Raw genomic sequence first — 18,736 nt, forward strand, 5'->3', positions numbered from 1 at the left:
CCCAAGCAGCTACAAGAAGCATCATTAAAATAGGTGTGTAGGGACTATTACATAGCAGCTATATTTGCTAGTATATAAACTAAAATGCATACAGATGGGTTTATGTGGAAGCTAATTATGAGAACAAAGAATGCCTTAGTTAATATTAAATTAATAATAAAAATTAGAGTAATTTTGTAATTGAAAAAAGTGAAGGCTATCAAAGGCAATAATATTTTAATATAATATAAGCAATTTTAGCAATTTTCATAGCAACTGAAATAAAATTCTGCTTAGGTTGCTCACTGAAACAGAAAAAAGGAAAGATTCATAAAGTAAGTGATTATTTTTCACTTGAATGAAAAATGAATCTATACAAAATAAATATTATGGAAAGCACTATACATTTTGAAATAATGAAATGCAAAATAGAGTCAAATGAGCAGAAACAGGTTAGTAAAGGAGCAACAGAACAATTAAAAGTATATAATATAGTTTTACATTGAAATTCAACCAAAGAGCACATGTCCCTATGGAACATTCAAGCTGCATTTATATATGTGTATATATATATATATTTAGAATGTTTACAGAATATCTTTTATTCTGTATATCTAAATATCTATATATATATTTAAAATGTTTTTTATTTACAGAACAGTATCTTTTATTCTGTTTATCTTCCATCTGTGACTATTTTAAAGCACAGCTATAAAATAAATGACAAATGAAATAAAAGGATGAAAATACTTAAATTAAAGAAAATGAACACCCATAAAATAATAGGGTGGGTGAAATAAAGAAATGACCCAAAAAATTTGAAGCCGATAAAAATTTTAACAAACTGGAAATTCAGCTTTTGATAAGCCTAAGACTTTTCTAAGTTGTATCATTGCTCTATCCATAACACAATGCCTCCACGCAGTCTTCAGTATTAGACAGCCGCTGGGAAAAGCCTATAAACATATGGCCTAGTAATATATGATTATACTGCAAACCTGTATCGGTGTATGTTTCAGAGACTATTGCCAGTATATATAACAAAGGCCAAAGCATTCTATTTTTAAAATAGCACGTGTTGTCGTTTTAAATACATTGCTTATGTTTTATAATATTATACATTTTTATTTTACATAATCCTTTGATATGATAATGGCATTTTGGTTATCCAGTACATGTCTTTTTTCTTAGAAATGTCACGTTAAACTAGTTCATGTGAAAGTGTTGTATTGAGCAAAGTTAATTTCACTACGTTCTGTATTATATATGCACATGCCTGTGTGTGCATGTCTGTGCACACTCACAAACACATGCCTGCGTGTGCCTGTGTGCATGCACACTCACAAATACATGCCAGTATGCGCACAAGCACTCACAGACATATGCCTATGTGTGCATGTGGGCATGCACACTCACAAATGGGCCTGTGTGTGCAGGTGTGCATGCACACTCACAAATATAGAGCCAAATCAGCAAACTGCTAACCATTGTGTCTGAGTTGGGAATACCACCGTCCTTGGTCCCTATCAACTTTTCCTATATTTGAAATTTTGTCATGATAAAAAGTTGAGGAAAAAGGTAAATTGGCAGATATATTAATTCACACTAAAATCATCTTAAATCTGTAATATATGTGCCTTCTAGGTATCATAAAGGAAACATGTATTTGCTTTTCAAGGGTATAGAAGAAGAAAATTAAAACAGTAATGACGGGTGGGTGGTGGATGCAGCAGGCATGAGAGCAAATATATATTTTTAATTACATGTACCAAAACATGTTGTAACCTTGCAATTTTTTCAAAAAATGAAACAGTAAACATCTTACCAAGATAATATAAAATATTAAAATGTGAATTAAAGATACCTTAAGATGAGAGCCCAAAGAATATTTTAAATATTAGAGTTCTCATTTAGTCATAATTGAACCTTGTTCAAAACAACTTTGATTAAAACTGCATAGAAATTTAGATAGATAGATAGACAGATGCATGCATTTTCTAAATGAGTTTGCATATAATTAGTCTAAGAATAATTTACACTTTAACTCAGTATCTAAATGAAAGGAAATTGAATATAAGCTCAAGAGCATCAAATTTGGCCTTTCTCAAAATTGAGCTGTTGACCCTTACTCTCAATTCCCGGCTGTACGACTGTAAGCAAATTTATAACCTTCTAAACCCTGATTTCCTCATTTGTAAATCTCAATAATCTGAGTCCCTACCATCATGGGTTGTTGTGAGGTTTCAAAGAATTAATGTCTGCAGAGCACTTTAGAGGCTGATATACAATAAACACTATAATGTGTTTGGTAGTTAATTTACTAATAAAATGGAAGCTAGGAACAAGGCCTAAGTTTTTAAATCTGCTCATATGTGTACAGGAAATCAAGGTCAATCAGTAGAACATTAAAATGACCCAAAGAGTGTTTATAGCATTTCAAGCGTGTATTTACTTCAAAATGAACATGGATGTAATCACAACCAAACATACCTGTGGTATGTCCAAAGGGATTCTGTGTAAGGTCAATTGTTCTGTCAATTTGAAAGATATTTAAGTCTTCATCATCTAAGGCGATATCACCCCAAAACACAGCTAAAAAAGAAAATGGAATTAAATGAAAATATTTAAGAGATTAAATAAGTGCAAAAAGCTAATTAGAAAAATGGGACTAAAATGTGAAAATTAGGTCTATATAATATAGTGAAAGGCAGATATTTCAGGAAATAACTGTAAGTGAACTGACTGAGCCTGTCAGAGAATAAAGATTTGCCATCTGTAAAAGGGCATGACCTGCTTTTTTTTTTAAATGTGATCTTTGAGGAAGGGGAAACAGTAATCTCCTTCAATGGGGTGGCCACTGATTTATGGGGTGGGAGAGGGGAGATAAAAAAGGAGGCACTAAATAAAAAGAAATTCGCATTCATGAGCTAATCTGCAAGGAAATGAAACTCGGATGAGAATGCCTGCATCCCCCACGATGCCTGCAGATCTGGTCTTTGCTGGCAGAATAGGAGCGCACCAGCCTGTGTGCCGTCACGCTCCTCCAAAGCAAGATGCAATGGAGATAAAAGAATTGGTGCTTTACTGCAACTCATTCATAACATTTTTATCCATGCATGAAACACTTTCTTCAAAGATGACTTTGCCTCTGAGTTTCCAAAAATGTACATGAAACTATCAAAAGTAATATTTAAGTTAACATTTACTTGGAATTACTGTGCGCCAAGTCTTCTATCTCTAATAACAAAGAAGACAAATAGAAAGCTTCTACTTTCAGAAGCCTCAAAACCATTACCCTGAAACTGGAAACTCTATCTTTTGTACAGAGTCTATCTTTTATACTTTTTAATGAAGCAAAGCTCTCTAAACCATGGTGAAATAAAGGGAGGGTCATTTGCAAGTTCAAGATCCAAAGTATAACTAGCATTAAAATAAAATGTCCTCCGGGTTTGTGTTCAAACTAGACTACAGATTCCACAGCACCACCAAACGCCAAAGTACAGTAACCATAAGAAACAGCAAACTTAGAAGAGAGAATAAATCTTGGGACAGCAGAATGCTGGTAAACGCCTTGGAAATTATTGGATGCTTGCTTTTTTGTATGGATTGGGTTATCCAGTACGTTTTTCAAATTTTGCTCATATTTTTTCTTCTTCAAAACTGAAAAGAAAAAGAAGTGACAAAATTCATGCCTTCTAAATCATTCTTTTACTTATTCAAATCTCATATTTATAAAATTTATCACTTTAAAGAAGCTAGCTAATAAATTGGCTAATTTATCAAATTTCTCCTTCTGTCCCAAAAGCTATATAGTGTTTTACACTTTGGGCAAATTTTTTTCAGACAATATTATTTACCCATTCAGTACCCTGTTCAAAGCTGACATGAGATAAAAGAGATGAGATGTGGGTGCAAATCTGGAAAGAAAGAAGGTAAAAATTAGTTCAAGATTGCTTACCAGCCAACATGCAGAAAGAGTCTATTATTATTAAAACTCTCCCCTGAACTCCTCTCGGCTGACCTACCACCAATGGAATGGATAGGGAGAGCAGATAGCAAACAGCGTTTTACTTCCGTAGACTTTCAGTGTTCACAGAAGCAAAGTGACACTTTGTAGCGCTGACTATGTCCGTCCACTTTCCCAGCCCTTGGAGTAGGCGCCCACTGCATGCGCCCCAGGCACCCGGCGCTTCCACGCGCCTACCTAGCAAAGGCGCCTTCCCCTAGGTAACTGTTGCTATAGCGCTTACAGTCTGCATTTCTAGGTTTACAAATACACTAACAATGCTGTTTCGGGCATTTTCTCCTTCATTATTCGACTTGGTCCAGGATCCCGCTTTACATTTAACTGTCATTGTCTCTCTGGTCCTCTCCCCTTTAGCTCTGGGCGCATTTGTGCCACATGGACTTTCCGAGCCAACCGCGCGCAGCACAGCACTGGGGGGCCGCTCAGGGCCGAGCACGCGCCAGCTCTGCCCACCACTCACCTGGCCATCTCCCCGCAAAGCCCCGTGCCCGTTGGGCTCCCCTCCCCCGCCCGGTCTCAGGCACCTGGGCTCTGCGTTCCATTTCGGTGAATTCGCATGTTCTAGCTATCTCATACCAGTGGGATTACGCAGTAGCTGGCGCTTTGTGTCTGACTCCCTTAACGACTCCTCACACGCAGAATGGATTATGCCTTGAAGAATCATATCAGACCCAGTGCCTCCCTCGGTGATGTCTCACTTCACAGAAACAAAAGTATGACTTCTCATGAGAATAAGAGACATGAGCCCAAATAAACTAAAAAGGGGACAAAGTTCAGGATACATGAGGCCATGTTATTTACCATTGTTTTTCTAAACTAATAGTTTTGTAACAGCTTGGCAGTTATGAATACACCATGACTTGTTTCAGATTAAAACATTTCTTGGAGAATAGACAATAATGAGGGAAGAAGGCGATTCGCTAATGTGCAGATGTGATATTCTGTGATGTGATGTAGGCCACGGACAACTTTAAATCTTAACATTATCAACAGAAAAAAATTATTCTTCTTGGACTTTTCAGCCTATCACATAAAGTACGTGATTTCTCCATGTTGTACACATGAAAGTTTCTTTAATTCATCTTCCCCTTGAGCCTAAGAATCCTGTTTCTGCGTGCTAAAATATCTAACGTGTGTATTGACATAACAAGATGGGCCATGGTAATTTATATCAACACGGGTTTAGAATTTACTTTATAATCTAACGTTTATCTACACGTTAAGATCAAAGCAATATCTGTGATTCTCAAGTTCACTTTAGAATTTTTGTTTCTCTTCCTATCCAGTATTCTTAATGTACTTTGCATCAAAAAAAACAAAAACAGAAAATGTTTTTAAAGTACGAATTATCACTCATTTCCTGTGTTCAATACGAAGAGTTCCTGTTAGTGATCAAAGTTTTGAGCTGCCTCAGGTACTACCTACAGTTCCTCCCAGTGCCTCTTCCCCACTGGCCTACTCAGGCAGTGATCTTAATTGTCTCCATGCCCTGACTGCACTCTGCCAACAACATGACAATGCACAAGATTTCACACTTACGTTTTTAACTGTATGATTCATCAACCTGATTTTTCTCACCTTTAAATCCTCAATGCCAGAGTATCTGACATAAAGTAGCTCCTCAATAAATGTTTCGAGGCATTAAAATATCAGTGAGAATATGCCAAGGACTGGGAAATAAGCCACACACAACAAAAGACTGTTCAGGTCTGCTACATACTTCATCATGTTACCTCAATAGTCCAAGTACTGGATATCCGACCACTCCAAGGACCATTTAAAAGTCCTTCAATCTGGAGAGGATTGTGGGTTCTATCTCCTTTCTGTATCCAGGAGCGTACATTATTAAATGCAGTTATGGGAAATGTGCACCCTTTTTTCTAGAAACCACACTGATAAGCTCAGAAAATACGTTACTGAGTAACAGATTGGTTATCTTGTAATTTATGGATTTCAGGAGGTAGCTCTAAAGATTCAACACTAGCCAAAAACACTTTATCCACATCAAATAGAACCTTCTCTACCTTTATTGCAATTCTATTTACAGTGGAAAGACGACGGCCCCTGAACCAGACCAGGGCGAAGAGATGGCTCAAGTGCCAGCTATTTTTACATGATTGACAACCGCTAAGAAAACTCCCAAGGTCAGGTACCATCTGACAAAAGTTCTCAAAAAAGGAAGCAACGTTTTAGGGTATTTCATGTGCACAGAATAAAAATTCCCCCCCATAATGATATGCATGAAGTTAATACAGAAGTTTCAAGTTTGGGAAGCAATTACCTAAAACTTTTAAAGCTCTTGATAAAATAGAAAAATAAATAAAAATGTATTTTTTACACAGGCTCTCAGAAAATACTCTTTAAAGCACTTAAGGATAAGGTGTTTCATGTAGTATATGTCTTTCTTAAGTTTCTAATAATAAAAAAAGAAAGTTTTTACAGTCCAATATGCTTTTTCATAGGAAACCATCCCCCAAAATGTTTTCTTTAAATTATTTCACAGTTCTTTTTAAAAAGCTGCATTTCCACTTTCTCAAAGACAGCAGCATAAACTCTACAAAATCATCTAGCACATCGTTTTAAAACTGTGCTTTTAGGGAACCGCCACCAATGAGTTAAAGAAAATTGTTTCACCCACCTTTCCCTCATTAACTGGGTGGAATGACACATCCAGGTGGCATGACCCCTGCCCGGACACCCTAAAAGTAACTGTCTGTATCTACCAAGTACAGACTCACTGGGGCAGACGGTGTGTGAAGGGAGCTAGACAGGGCTTGGATCACTGAATATGAAAAAATAAGTCTAAATACTGTCCAAATTTAGAGCACAGTGTTGCTCCTCAAGCTAAATAAAGTGTTCTTCAATGATTTACTGAATCAGGAAATTAAAATAAATAATCTCAATACAAAATCAAATGAAACATGTAATCTGAAGTGCAAAACAAACATATATATGCACCGTGCCAGAGCAAGGGGTTTTCCTCCCCAGTATGGAGATATTTGATAATGTCATTTTCCATGCTATTAATGAAAATTTCAAGGGGAATCTAGACTTAACAGTAGGACTCAGCATAAAATGTGTCATCTTAATTTTTTTCTGTTTCAATGCAAATGTTACTTTATGATATGATTAAATTGCAAATTTTCAAATAAATGCATGTTATTGTTCAGGTCAGAAAACACAGAAACTTTCCCATAACAAAAGATCCATTCAAATATGAAATCAATCTGCATTTATAGCCCACAATGCCTGTGGATAGGATTTCTCAGCACATTTTTAAAATATCATCCATACCACAAAAATTCATTTTGAACTATTTTTCTCAAAGGAGAAAACACTGACAGAGAAGTACTTTGGTCAAGAAATATAAAAATAAATATTGAACTATTTTGAATGTACAGCCTGGTGTTTTCTCTTGTGAACTTTAAGTGAATGAATTATTGTAGATCCTAAGGTTTTAAAAACTGCCTTTCTTATACTGCTCAAATCATAAATTTATAATAAGCCACTAAAAGAGCATCACAACCAGTATCACACATCCTGCAACAACAGAGAAAGCACTTGTTTTTAATCCCTTAGCTTGTAACTGTGAATATTTGTGGGCTGTGTAGGAGCCAACCTTGATATTTCTTTATTTAATTGTTTTTTATTATGTAAATTCTACAAGTAGTTCCTGGAGGAAATCTTGTTCTCCTCCTGGAAAGACGACTGGTCATGCGAATTTGCTGTTTTCTATATTCTAGCTGTATTTTTCCTCACATTAACAGGAGGATCTCCAAGACCCTTTTTTCCCATTTTTATGCAGTCTACTTTTACAATAGGTCACAAGAGGACAATGTTACATTCCAACTTCTAGGTTATTACTTCTCTTGTGAAAGATTTCCTTTGGTACACAACTCAAAGCCTGGAGACTTTTCCCCTTTGATTAATACCTCCCACCACACAAGCCACAAAACAACATTTACCCAGCAACATAAACTCTAGGAAATTTTCAAAAGCTCATTGATATCTTGAAAACTTCACTTGATATATTAATTTTATTTCTTCTGTTCATTCTCTTATGAATCTTAAACAACTAAGAGGATAGTTAACTACAATTTTCTTCACACAGAAATAAGCTAAACTTTAAAACATATGTGAAATGTCTTGTCATTTTATTTTCATTTTAAAGTTTCACTTTTAATAAAGTGTCAGTAACATACAGTAGTATTAAATGGATGCTGCTTATCAATGAAACACTTCCACCTACATGATCCCATTTGAGCCTTAGAAAACTTTATGATAAACCTGGTTCATTGTCAAACTGCTGCAGGAATTTACTTTCTAACAAACTTGCCGTTCTCTTATTGCCAAGTCTGCATCGTGTCCACTCTTTACTTGTTACTGCAGAGTCTGTTAGCACCGATGTCAGGTCACATCTTAGCACCCATGACTCTGAGTCAAACCGGACGTGCTATCTGCCCAAAAGCTTCAATTTCTGACAAAGGGTTGGGGTTACCACAGCAGGCATGTCTCGCAGAAACGATGGAGTAGATGCTACCTGCTGATCTTGGGACGATGCACTTTATTGAGAGATGGAAGCAATGTACAGAGTAAATATTTATTAAAGGAAAATGAAGTTCATCATTACTCGCACACTGAAAGGGACAAAAACACAGAAGACTCTGTTTTTATGCCCTGGTTGCATTTCATCCTTACTAAGTCTTTCACAAAATTTAATTCTGATTGGCAAAATTTTGTGAAATGTTCATTTGCATTAATTCATTTAAACAATGTCACTGGAGGCTTATAAAACTAACATCTAAAAGATGAAAGGTAGTGGGATGGCAACGGTGGCTCAGCAGGCAGAGTTCTCGCCTGCCATGCCAGAGACCTGGGTTCGGTTCCCAGTGCTGGCCCATATAAAAAAAATAAAGAAAAAATTGAAAAAAAAATTAAAGGTAGTGGTTGCATCATTAGGAGACACATTGCGTGTGATTATTTGTACATGTACGTATGTGTATATATACTCACTTATAAATGTACATGGAGGCTATTTTAGTAATTATGAACTATATACCATAAAATTTAAAATAATTAAAATACAGTATAATCCACAAAATCTAATTTTGAAATAGAAAATTTTATAGTACCTAAAAATAAATGAAATGTGTAAAATGGAGTGAATCTCGGTAAACTTTTAAACTCATCCATTACTTCTTAGCTCAAAATTATACTGCACTTTCAAGTTAAGCAAGAAAGAAAAAAAACCAAATTTCTACCAATTTAATAATAACTATTCATAATAGGTTCTATGAATATAAAGTCAGATAATTTTGTAAGGTTTAAGAAAAAAAAAAGGAATAAATATTCCTTGACTTAGATAATTTATAAGCATTGATCTTCCAGAAACTTACTTCACTACATGAATACAAAAAACATAGAGTTAAAAAAATACTATGTTGTCACCAGGCATCACGGAGGCGAGAAGGCAACAGTATGATTTATTTAAGATCCTAAAACACAATGTTTTCCAGCCAAGAATTCTGTACCCAGCCAAACTGTCCTTCAAAAGTGAGAAAGAGAGATCATAATTATCACAGACAAAGGCTGAAAGAATTTGTCAACAAGAGCAGAGCCTTACAAGAAACACTAATGGACATTCTGTCAGCTGAAAATAAAGGATAAGAGAGAGAGGTCTGGAGGAGAGCAGAGAATGAAAGAGCACCAGTAAGGGTAAATTAAAGGATAAAAAGAGAAAGATGGAAAACGATACAAAGATCTGACAAATGAAAACCAAGGGATAGGATGGTAGATGCAAGAAAAACCTTCACAGAAATAACTTTGAATGTTAATGAACCAACTCCACCAATTAAAAGACACAAATTGACAGAACAGATTAAGAAATATGATGCTTCTATGTGCTGCTAACAAGAGACTCATCTTAGACCCAAGGATACAAATAGGTTGAAAGTGAAAGTATGCAAGCTATAACCAAAAGAAAGTAGGAGTCATTATACTAATATCAGACAAAACAGACTTTAAATGTAAAGAAGTCATAAGAGACAAAGAAGGACATTATATATTAATAAAAGGGACAATTCACCAAAAAGAAATAACAATCATAAATGTTTATGTTTCAATTAAGCAGCTCCAAAGTACATGAGGCAAACATTGGCAAAACTGTAGGGAGCAATGGATGTTTCAACAATAATACTAGGAGACTTCAATACACCACTCTCCTCTATAGATAGAAAACCAGACAGAAGATCAGCCACGAAAGAGAGAATTTAAACAATTTGAATTAATAATAAATGAATTATTCCTAGCAGACATAAATTGTGACATCCCAAACACCAGGATATACATTCTTCTCTATTGCTTGTGGAACATTCTACAGGATAGATCATATGCTGGGGCACAAAACTGGTCTTCATAAATTTAAAAACTTTGAAATTATTCAAAGCACTTTCTAGGATCACAATGGGGTGAAACTGGAATTCAATAACCACAAATACATGGAGATTAAATAACATACTCTTAAACAACCACTGGGTCAAAGAAGAAATCGCAAGAGAAATCGGTAGCTATCTGGAGATGAATGAAAATGAGAATACAGCTTACCAGAATTTATGGGATGTGGCAAAGGCTGTGTTGAGAGGGAAATGTATTGCCTTAAATGCTTATATTAAAAAAGAAGAAAGAGAAAAAATTGAGGGTTTAACCACCTACCTGGACGAACGCGAGAAAGAGCAGCAAACTATCCACAAAGCAAACAGAAGAAGAGAAACAGCAAAGATTAACACAGGATTAAATTGGAGAACAAAAAAGAAAAAGAATCAATAAAAATGAAAGTTAGTTCTTTGAAAAAAAATCAGTAAAAGTAATGGACACCTTGGTAGGCTGAAAAAGAGAAATGATGCAAATAAATGAAATCAGAAATAAGAGGAGACCCTGAAAAAAATTTTTAAAAAATCATAAGAGGATACTGTGAACAACCATACACCAACAAACTACACAACTTAGGTGAAATAGAAATTTTCCTAGAAACACACAAATAAGTTATACGGACTTGAGAAGGAATAGAAGATCTCAACAAACCAATCTCAAATAAAGAGATTCAATCATTCATTAAAACTCTTTCTACAAAGAAAAGCCCAGGGCCTGATAGCTTCACAGGGGAATTTTATCAAACATTCCAAAAAGAACTAATACTAATCCTGCTCAAACGCTTCTAAAAAATTTAGGAAAAAGAAATACTACGCAACTCATTTAATGAAGCTAACATCACTGTAATACCCCCCCCAAAAAAGGGTAAAGATGCTATAAGAAAGAAAATCATAAGCCAATTTCCCTAATGAATGTAGATGCAAAAATACTCAACAAAATGCTAGCAAATTAAATACAGTGATACGTTAAAAGAAGTATACATCACTATCAAGTGAGGTTTATGCCATGAATGCAAGGGTGGTTCAACACAAGAAAATGAATCAATGCAATACAACTTTGAATGGAAAAAGTCACATGATCATCTCGACGCTGAAATGCATTTGACAAAATTTGGCATCCTTTTCTGATCACCACACTTCAAAAGGTAGGAATCAAAGGAAACTTATGACAACCCATAGCCAGCATCGTACTAAGTGGTGAGAGAGAGAAAGCCTCTCCCCTAAGATGAGCAAAGAGACAAGGATGCCCTCTGTCACCACTGTACTAGAAGTTCTAGCTAGAGCAGTCAAGCAGGAAGAAGAAATAAAAGACGTCCAAATCAGAAAGGAAGAAGTAAATTTTTCATTATTTGCAGATGACAGGTAACCATGTTTGGAAAATTCTGAGAAATCTATGATAAAGTTACTTGAGCTAATAAATTCAGCAAGGTGGCAGGATAAAGATTAAGGTACAGCAACCAGTAATGTTTCTATACACAAGCAATGATCTATCTGGGGTGACAATTAAGGAAAATTTCCATTCAAAATAGCAACTAAAAAAAACAAATGTCTAGGAATAACCTAACCAGGGATGTAAAGGACCTACACACAGAAAACTACGTAACATTGCTAAAAGAAAAAAAAAGATCAAAATAGGTGGAAATACATTCCTTATTCATGGATAGGGAGGTTGAATAGGGAGTGAAGATGTCAATTCTACCCAAATTGATCTACGGATTCAATGCAGTACCAATCAAGTTCCCAACTTCCCAACAATCTACTTTGAAGACTTGAAAAAGCTCGTTACCAAATTAATCTAGATTGGACAGAGACCCTGCAAAACTAAGAGCATCCTAAACAAAGAAGAATGAAGTGGGAGGAATAACACTTTCTGATTTTAAAACTTATTATAATGTTGCAGCACTCAAAACGGCATGGTACTGGCACAAAGAGATAAGTATTGACCAACGGAGTTGAATCAGGAGTACAGAAATGGGCCTTCAAATCTACGGTCAACTGATTTTTGACAAGGCCCCCAAATCCACTGCACTGGGAGAAAACGATCTTTTCAATAAATGGGCATGGGAGAACTGGAAATCAATAGCCAAAGAATGAAAAGGACCCTTAATTTGCACTCTATACAAAAATTAACTCAAAGTGGATCAAAAACCTAAATATAAGAGCCAGGACCATAAAACTCCAGAAGAAAACACAGGGAAACATCTTCAAGACCTAGCAATAAGAGGAAGTTTCCTAAAATTTAAATCCAAAACAGAAGCAATGAAAGAAAAAAAAATAGATAAATGGGAATTTCTCAAAAACAAATGCTTCTGCACCTCAAAAGACTGTCAAAAAGATGAAGAGGCAGCCAACTCCATGGGAGAAAATATTTGGAAATCACATATTGGATAAAAGTTTGATATCCTGTATACATAAAGAAACCATGCAACTCAACAACAAAAGAACTGTTGGTGGGAATGTATAATGGTACAGTCGCTATGGAATATGTTTGGCGGTTCCTTAGTGTGGTAGTTAGATTCAGTTGTCAACTTGGCCAGGTGAAGGCACCTAGTTCTGTTGCTATGGACATGAGCCAATGGTACATGAACTTCCTCTGTTGCTGATTACATCTGCAGTCGGCTAGGAGGCGTGCCTGCTGCAATGAATGACATTTGACTTAATTGGCTGGTGTGTTTAAATGAGAGAGTGCAACGTAGCACAGCCCAAGCAGCTCAGCATACCTCATCTCAGCACTCACAGCTCAGCCCAGGCCTTTGCAGATACAGAAAGGAATTACCCCGGGGAAAGTTTTGGAACCCAGAGGCCTGGAGAGAAGGCCAGCAGAGATCACCATATGCCTTCTCATGTAAGGAAGAATCTCAGGTGAAAGTTAGCTGCCTTTCCTCTAAAGAACTAACAAAATAAATCGCCTTTTATTAAAAGCCAATCTGTCTCTGGTGTGTTGCATTCTGGCAGCTAGCAAACTAGAACACTTAGGAAACTAAATACTGAGCTGCCCTATGACCCAGCAATACCACTTCTAAGTATATACCAGAAGAGCTGAAGCAGTGACACAGACATTTGCACACTGATGTCTATAGCAGCATTATTCATAATCGCTAAAAGATGGAAACAAACCAAATGCCCATCAACAGACAAGTGGATCAACAAAATGTGGTATATACATACGATAGAATATTATGCAGCATTAAGCCAAAATGACATCCTGAAACACATGACCAGATGGATGAGTGAAGGACATAATGCTGAGTGAAGTTAACCAGACAGAAAAGGATAGATACTATATGACTTTGCTTTTTATGATTTTGGTAAAAATAAACTCAAATACTTATAATATAGAATTTAGGGCTTAGAGATACTTAGAGGTGGGTGAATGGTTAACTAATGAGGTTGAACTTCAATGTAAAGGAGTAGATAGAAATGAAGGCAGTTCTCTGGTAGATCTGTAAGTAATATTGCCATATTGAAGGTGAACAAGATTGAAAGAGGTTGTATAGAGTCAGATGTTCCACTGATGAACACTACAAATATAAATAAGTTCCTCCATGAGCTACTTCAAAGGTATGATTCTTGTACAAAGAGTCAATAATAGAGGGGTATAGAGTGAAAACTGCCTTGCGTGCTACGGTCTGTGTTTAACAGGAAGACATCAGTAGCACGGCAACACCAGGGGTAAAAGATTGGGGTGGGATTACAAGAGTTAAGGGGTGGTTTGGGTTTTCTGTTTGGTGAGGGTGTATGTCAGTTCTTTTCTCTTTGGAGCAATGAACGTTGACTAAAATTGAGAGTGTTGATGATTGAACAATTGAGGATAATGTGAGACTTAGGACATTATGCATGATGCCCAATGGATGAAGGTGGCTGAAGGATACATTGACTCAGAAGTAGAATGACAAACTGTGGTGTATGCATATGACAGAATATTGTGCAGCTACAGAAAGGAACAGTTGTGAGGCATGCTAAGAGGTGAATGAAACCAGGGGACATTGTGTAGTGCAAAATAAGCCAAAAACAAAAGAACAAATATTGCATGGTCTCTTAGAAAATGCTTATAAGAAAATAGGGGCTTAGATTGTAAACTCCTATGGCAGACACATTTAACCTGGAGCCATAATTGTTATTTCTAGATTTTGAGATGCTGTGCTATATATGTATATATATTATATATATAATGTGGTATTTTCCTGGAAATTTGGTACCTGTGTTGTATCTGAGACTCAGAGTTGGAGTTCTAAAGGTCTGAAAGTCAGCATTGTGACATAAAAACTGTTAAAAAAAAAACTGAAAAAGAGATCAAGCTTCAATTAGACATAAGAATAAAACCAGTGGGGTTGGGACTAATGTAAATAAGAAGACAGGGGTAAGGAGGACATCGCTGTATATTACAACTTCACCTAATGTATGACATGAAAGAAGAGAGGGTTATTTTGTCCAAAACCTAAATGTCCTACAGCACATAATCTAGCTCAACCTGTCTGGACAGAGCATTTAAACAACCGAAACATATGGAGCCAAGAATGGGAATGAAGGCTTCTAATCCTGTATCGCTTAATTTAATGCCCAGATTCATCGCAGAGTATGTTAGGCAGATTATAAAAAAAGGATTGGCGAAGTCCCTTGAGAGACAGGAGAAAAAATACAGAACTACTAAACTTTACCACCAGGGCAACCCCTGATACTGTCTCAAAGATTAGGGATTCCCTCGTCAATAGGCCATGCCCTCAATCTTGAGGCTTACTCTTGTGAAATTTATTTCTGTAGTGGAGAAGCTAAGCCAACGTATAGTTATGCCTAACAGGTACATTCAGAGAACCTCTTTTGTTGCTCGGATATGGCCTCTCTCTAAACCCAACTCTGCAAGTGAAATCATTGCCCTCCCCGCTACGTGGAACAAGACATCCGGGGTGGAAGTCTCCCTGGCAACGTGGGAGATGACTGTTGACCCCGTGTGATCGACAGTGCCTTCCTGACAAGAACGGGGAATTAAATGTAACAAAATAAGGTATCAGTGGCTGAGAGAATTCACACAGAGTTGACAGGCTATTCTGCAGGCTAGTTTTATGAAGCTTCAGCTAGATATTATTTACCATGATTTGCCAAACATTAAGCAAACCCATTCCCGCCAACCCTAAAGAACACCGTAGGCTTTAGCTGAGATTCTACAAAAGTTTCATGCACTCAGATAACTTTCCAGAAACCTACAACCTCCAGATGGTTCTTAGGCCAGATAAGTCCTGAAATGCAGAGGGCCCAGCCTCTCCAGAACATCAACCAGTTCCATCCCCCTTTCCAATATTATTGACACCCTTGCCAACATGAAAAAGTTAAACTGAGCATAGTTCAAATACCCCTAAAGAGTGGGAGAATGATCAAAGAGGAAGGAGGAGTTATAACAGAGAAGACAGGATTTAACCAATGAGGATGAGTGCTGAATCATGATGTAATTCATTTTAGTGTCCAGTGTCTCAGACCAGCGAGAAGGAAAATCTTCAAAGCTGGGAACTGTGACTCATGGGAAACTGTGAAATCTGGGGCAGCTGGGGGGGTGGGGGTTTCTCCCCTTGGCTTTTCCATCTCCTGGCAGTGCATGTGGAGGAATCTTCTCTCTGTTTGCAGGTTTTGTTGACTTTAAGCTTCTGGATGCCGCCCCCAGGCCTCCTTTCCCTGTGTCTGAGGTTCATTTTGCCTATAAAGGATTCTAATTACCTGGATTAACGCCCAGCTCAATTCAGCTGGATACACTTTAGTTGGAGTCACGTCTTCAGGAGACCCTGTTTACACAACAGGGGCCCACACCCACGAGAATGCAGGTCCAAACCAATAACATGTGCCAACTGGGGCACACTCAACCCACCACAGAGGGGGTACACTCAATCCACCATCGAGGGGAGCACACTCAACCCAAAACCAAAGGGGGCACACTCAACGCACCACAGAGGGGACACACTCAATCCACTATCGAGGGGGCACACTCAACCCACCACTGAAGGGGCACACTCAATCCACCATCGAGGGGGCACACTCAACCCACCACTGAAGGGGCACACTCAACGCACCACAGAGGGGACACACTCAATCCACCATCGAGGGGAGCACACGCAACCCAAAACCAAAGGGGGCACACTCAACCCACCACAGAGGGGACACACTCAATCCACTATCGAGGGGGCACACTCAACCCACCACTGAGGGGACACACTCAATCCACCATCGAGGGGGCACACTCAACCCAAAACCAAAGGGGGCACACTCAACCCACCACAGAGGGGACACACTCAATCCACTATCGAGGGGGCACACTCAACCCACCACTGAAGGGGCACACTCAATCCAACACAGGGGGGGCTACACTCAACCCAGAACTGACTGGCAACTGTGTGTCCGACGGCCTGAAAACAGAAGAAAACCAAAAATAGCTAAAAGTTACTCACTGAGAGCACAGCAGGCCAGTATGAGGACAAAAGTCAGAACTGTGAGGAGCCTATGCGGAACCCAAGGAGCAGGTGAGTGCAAGGAAGCGGATGATAACCAAATGCGTGGATTTGATGGCTTATCCACACAGAGAGGAACCACCCCAAGTTATCTGAAAAAATGCACAGTGATTTCACTATATAGCCCCATTTTAATATACCTTAAAAGCAAAAGAATTTTAAAACAGCAGTAAACTATTTTCTGTAATCATACTGTCTGGTGGTGGGTGGCAATCTCCTGACGTTGTGTGGGTGTTGCAAGACAAAGTATAATGAGGTAACACGCTGTCATCGTGGAGAACTAAGATTTTCAGTGCTGTTGAGATGGGATAGAGATATGAGCTTGAGGAAGTTAAGTAAAAACTTAAAATTCCAAATTTGTACTGGAATTATCAGTATAAATGTATGATGGATCTCCTTGCTACAAATTATTCACATATTTTCTAGCCAAGAACCAATAAATGTGCAATGCATTGGTAACAAACACCACTAGCACCCTGAAATCTTCCCAGTAAAGGGAAGCAGAGTTCTTTGAATAAAAACGACTGATTCCAGTTCTGAGACAGGAAATGAATGAAATGAGCTTCGGATGTTTTGTAATACCAGAAAGCAGTGAAACTACCAAAGATTAAAACATTGTGTTAAGCCTTTCAGGAATAACTGAAAAAGCTCCCACTGGCCAAAATTGGGACAAATTGAGCACCAAAAGGATAACAGCTGCATCAGATTAACACACATTATGAAATATGTGTAAAACCATTAGTTCATAATAACCCTCAAAATGATTGGGTACTTTTGCAGAGCTTTAGAAAATCAACTAATTTATTATGCAGACATGTATAAAGGGAATGAATAGTTTTATAAATGTTTGTCTGATAACTAGTGAGATTGAATATCTATACATGTGTTCTGGAAATGCTTCCTCTTTTGTGAATTTTCTGTTTCTATTCTTTCGGGATTTTCTGGGATGGTTTATCTTACGCTTGTTGATTGTGGGTGCCTTTTATGTACTCTGGATTTTCTAACTTTCTCTCATAGCAGTAATTTCTCTCAATGTAGGTTTTGGTTTATAGTGGCTTTTGTCATATGGGACAAGATTGGGTAGCGTTTGCTTCTTCTACATGGATAACTAACTACCCTACACACATCGTAGGAATAGCTATCCTTTTTCCAAACATCTGAATGCCGTCTCTGTCCCTGTATATTGTTTCCATATACATATTCTTAATTTTAGCCCCTCTATTATGTTTCATTGGTATATTTGCCTGTCTTTAATATCCTACTGCTTTGGTAACAATCACCTTATGATCTCTATGCCTAATAGGGCTTCTTCCCTACTTATCTTTACAAAATCTTCCAGTTGCTCTTAGTAGTATAATTTTCTAGATAGATTTTAGAAGCAGATAGGAAATCTTTATTTTATTAGAATTGCATTGATTCCATTAATAATATAAGAATAATTGTTACTTTTAAGATTTTTAGTCTTTCTGGCCATGACAATATTTCAATTTATTTTGGTTTTATTTGTATTTTCCTACAAAATTGTAACTTTTTCCACAAAGATCTCATATATGCCCTGTTGGATTTGTTTCTAGACAAAATTTTGTCTAGAAAACATAATATATATGTTTCTCCCATATATATTAACATTTTAAATTATATTTCCCAAAGTCTTCCTTATATGTAAGAAAGTGCTTTAAATTTTGATCTCATATTCACTAGATATGTTGGGCAAGTCCATTGGCTCCAAAGCACTCTATGGAGAAAACAATTGTATCATATGGAGATAGTAATGATATAATGAAGGCAATTAATCATCTGGACGCAGTAAG

General features: G+C 37.2%; 1 protein-coding gene across 1 annotated transcript in view; it reads right to left on the minus strand.

Annotated features, from left to right (window-relative positions):
• Positions 1 to 2,561, minus strand: part of TLL1 (tolloid like 1) — a 120,604-nt gene extending 118,043 nt beyond the window's left edge. The window contains exon 1 of the mRNA XM_077144152.1: positions 2,470 to 2,561. The gene's annotated coding sequence lies outside the window, so the exon portion shown is untranslated. The remainder of the gene's footprint in view (positions 1 to 2,469) is intronic.
• Positions 2,562 to 18,736: the final 16,175 nt, after the last annotated feature.

This window comes from Tamandua tetradactyla, chromosome 26 (assembly GCF_023851605.1).
Source record: "Tamandua tetradactyla isolate mTamTet1 chromosome 26, mTamTet1.pri, whole genome shotgun sequence".
NCBI classification, from domain to species: domain Eukaryota; kingdom Metazoa; phylum Chordata; class Mammalia; order Pilosa; family Myrmecophagidae; genus Tamandua; species Tamandua tetradactyla.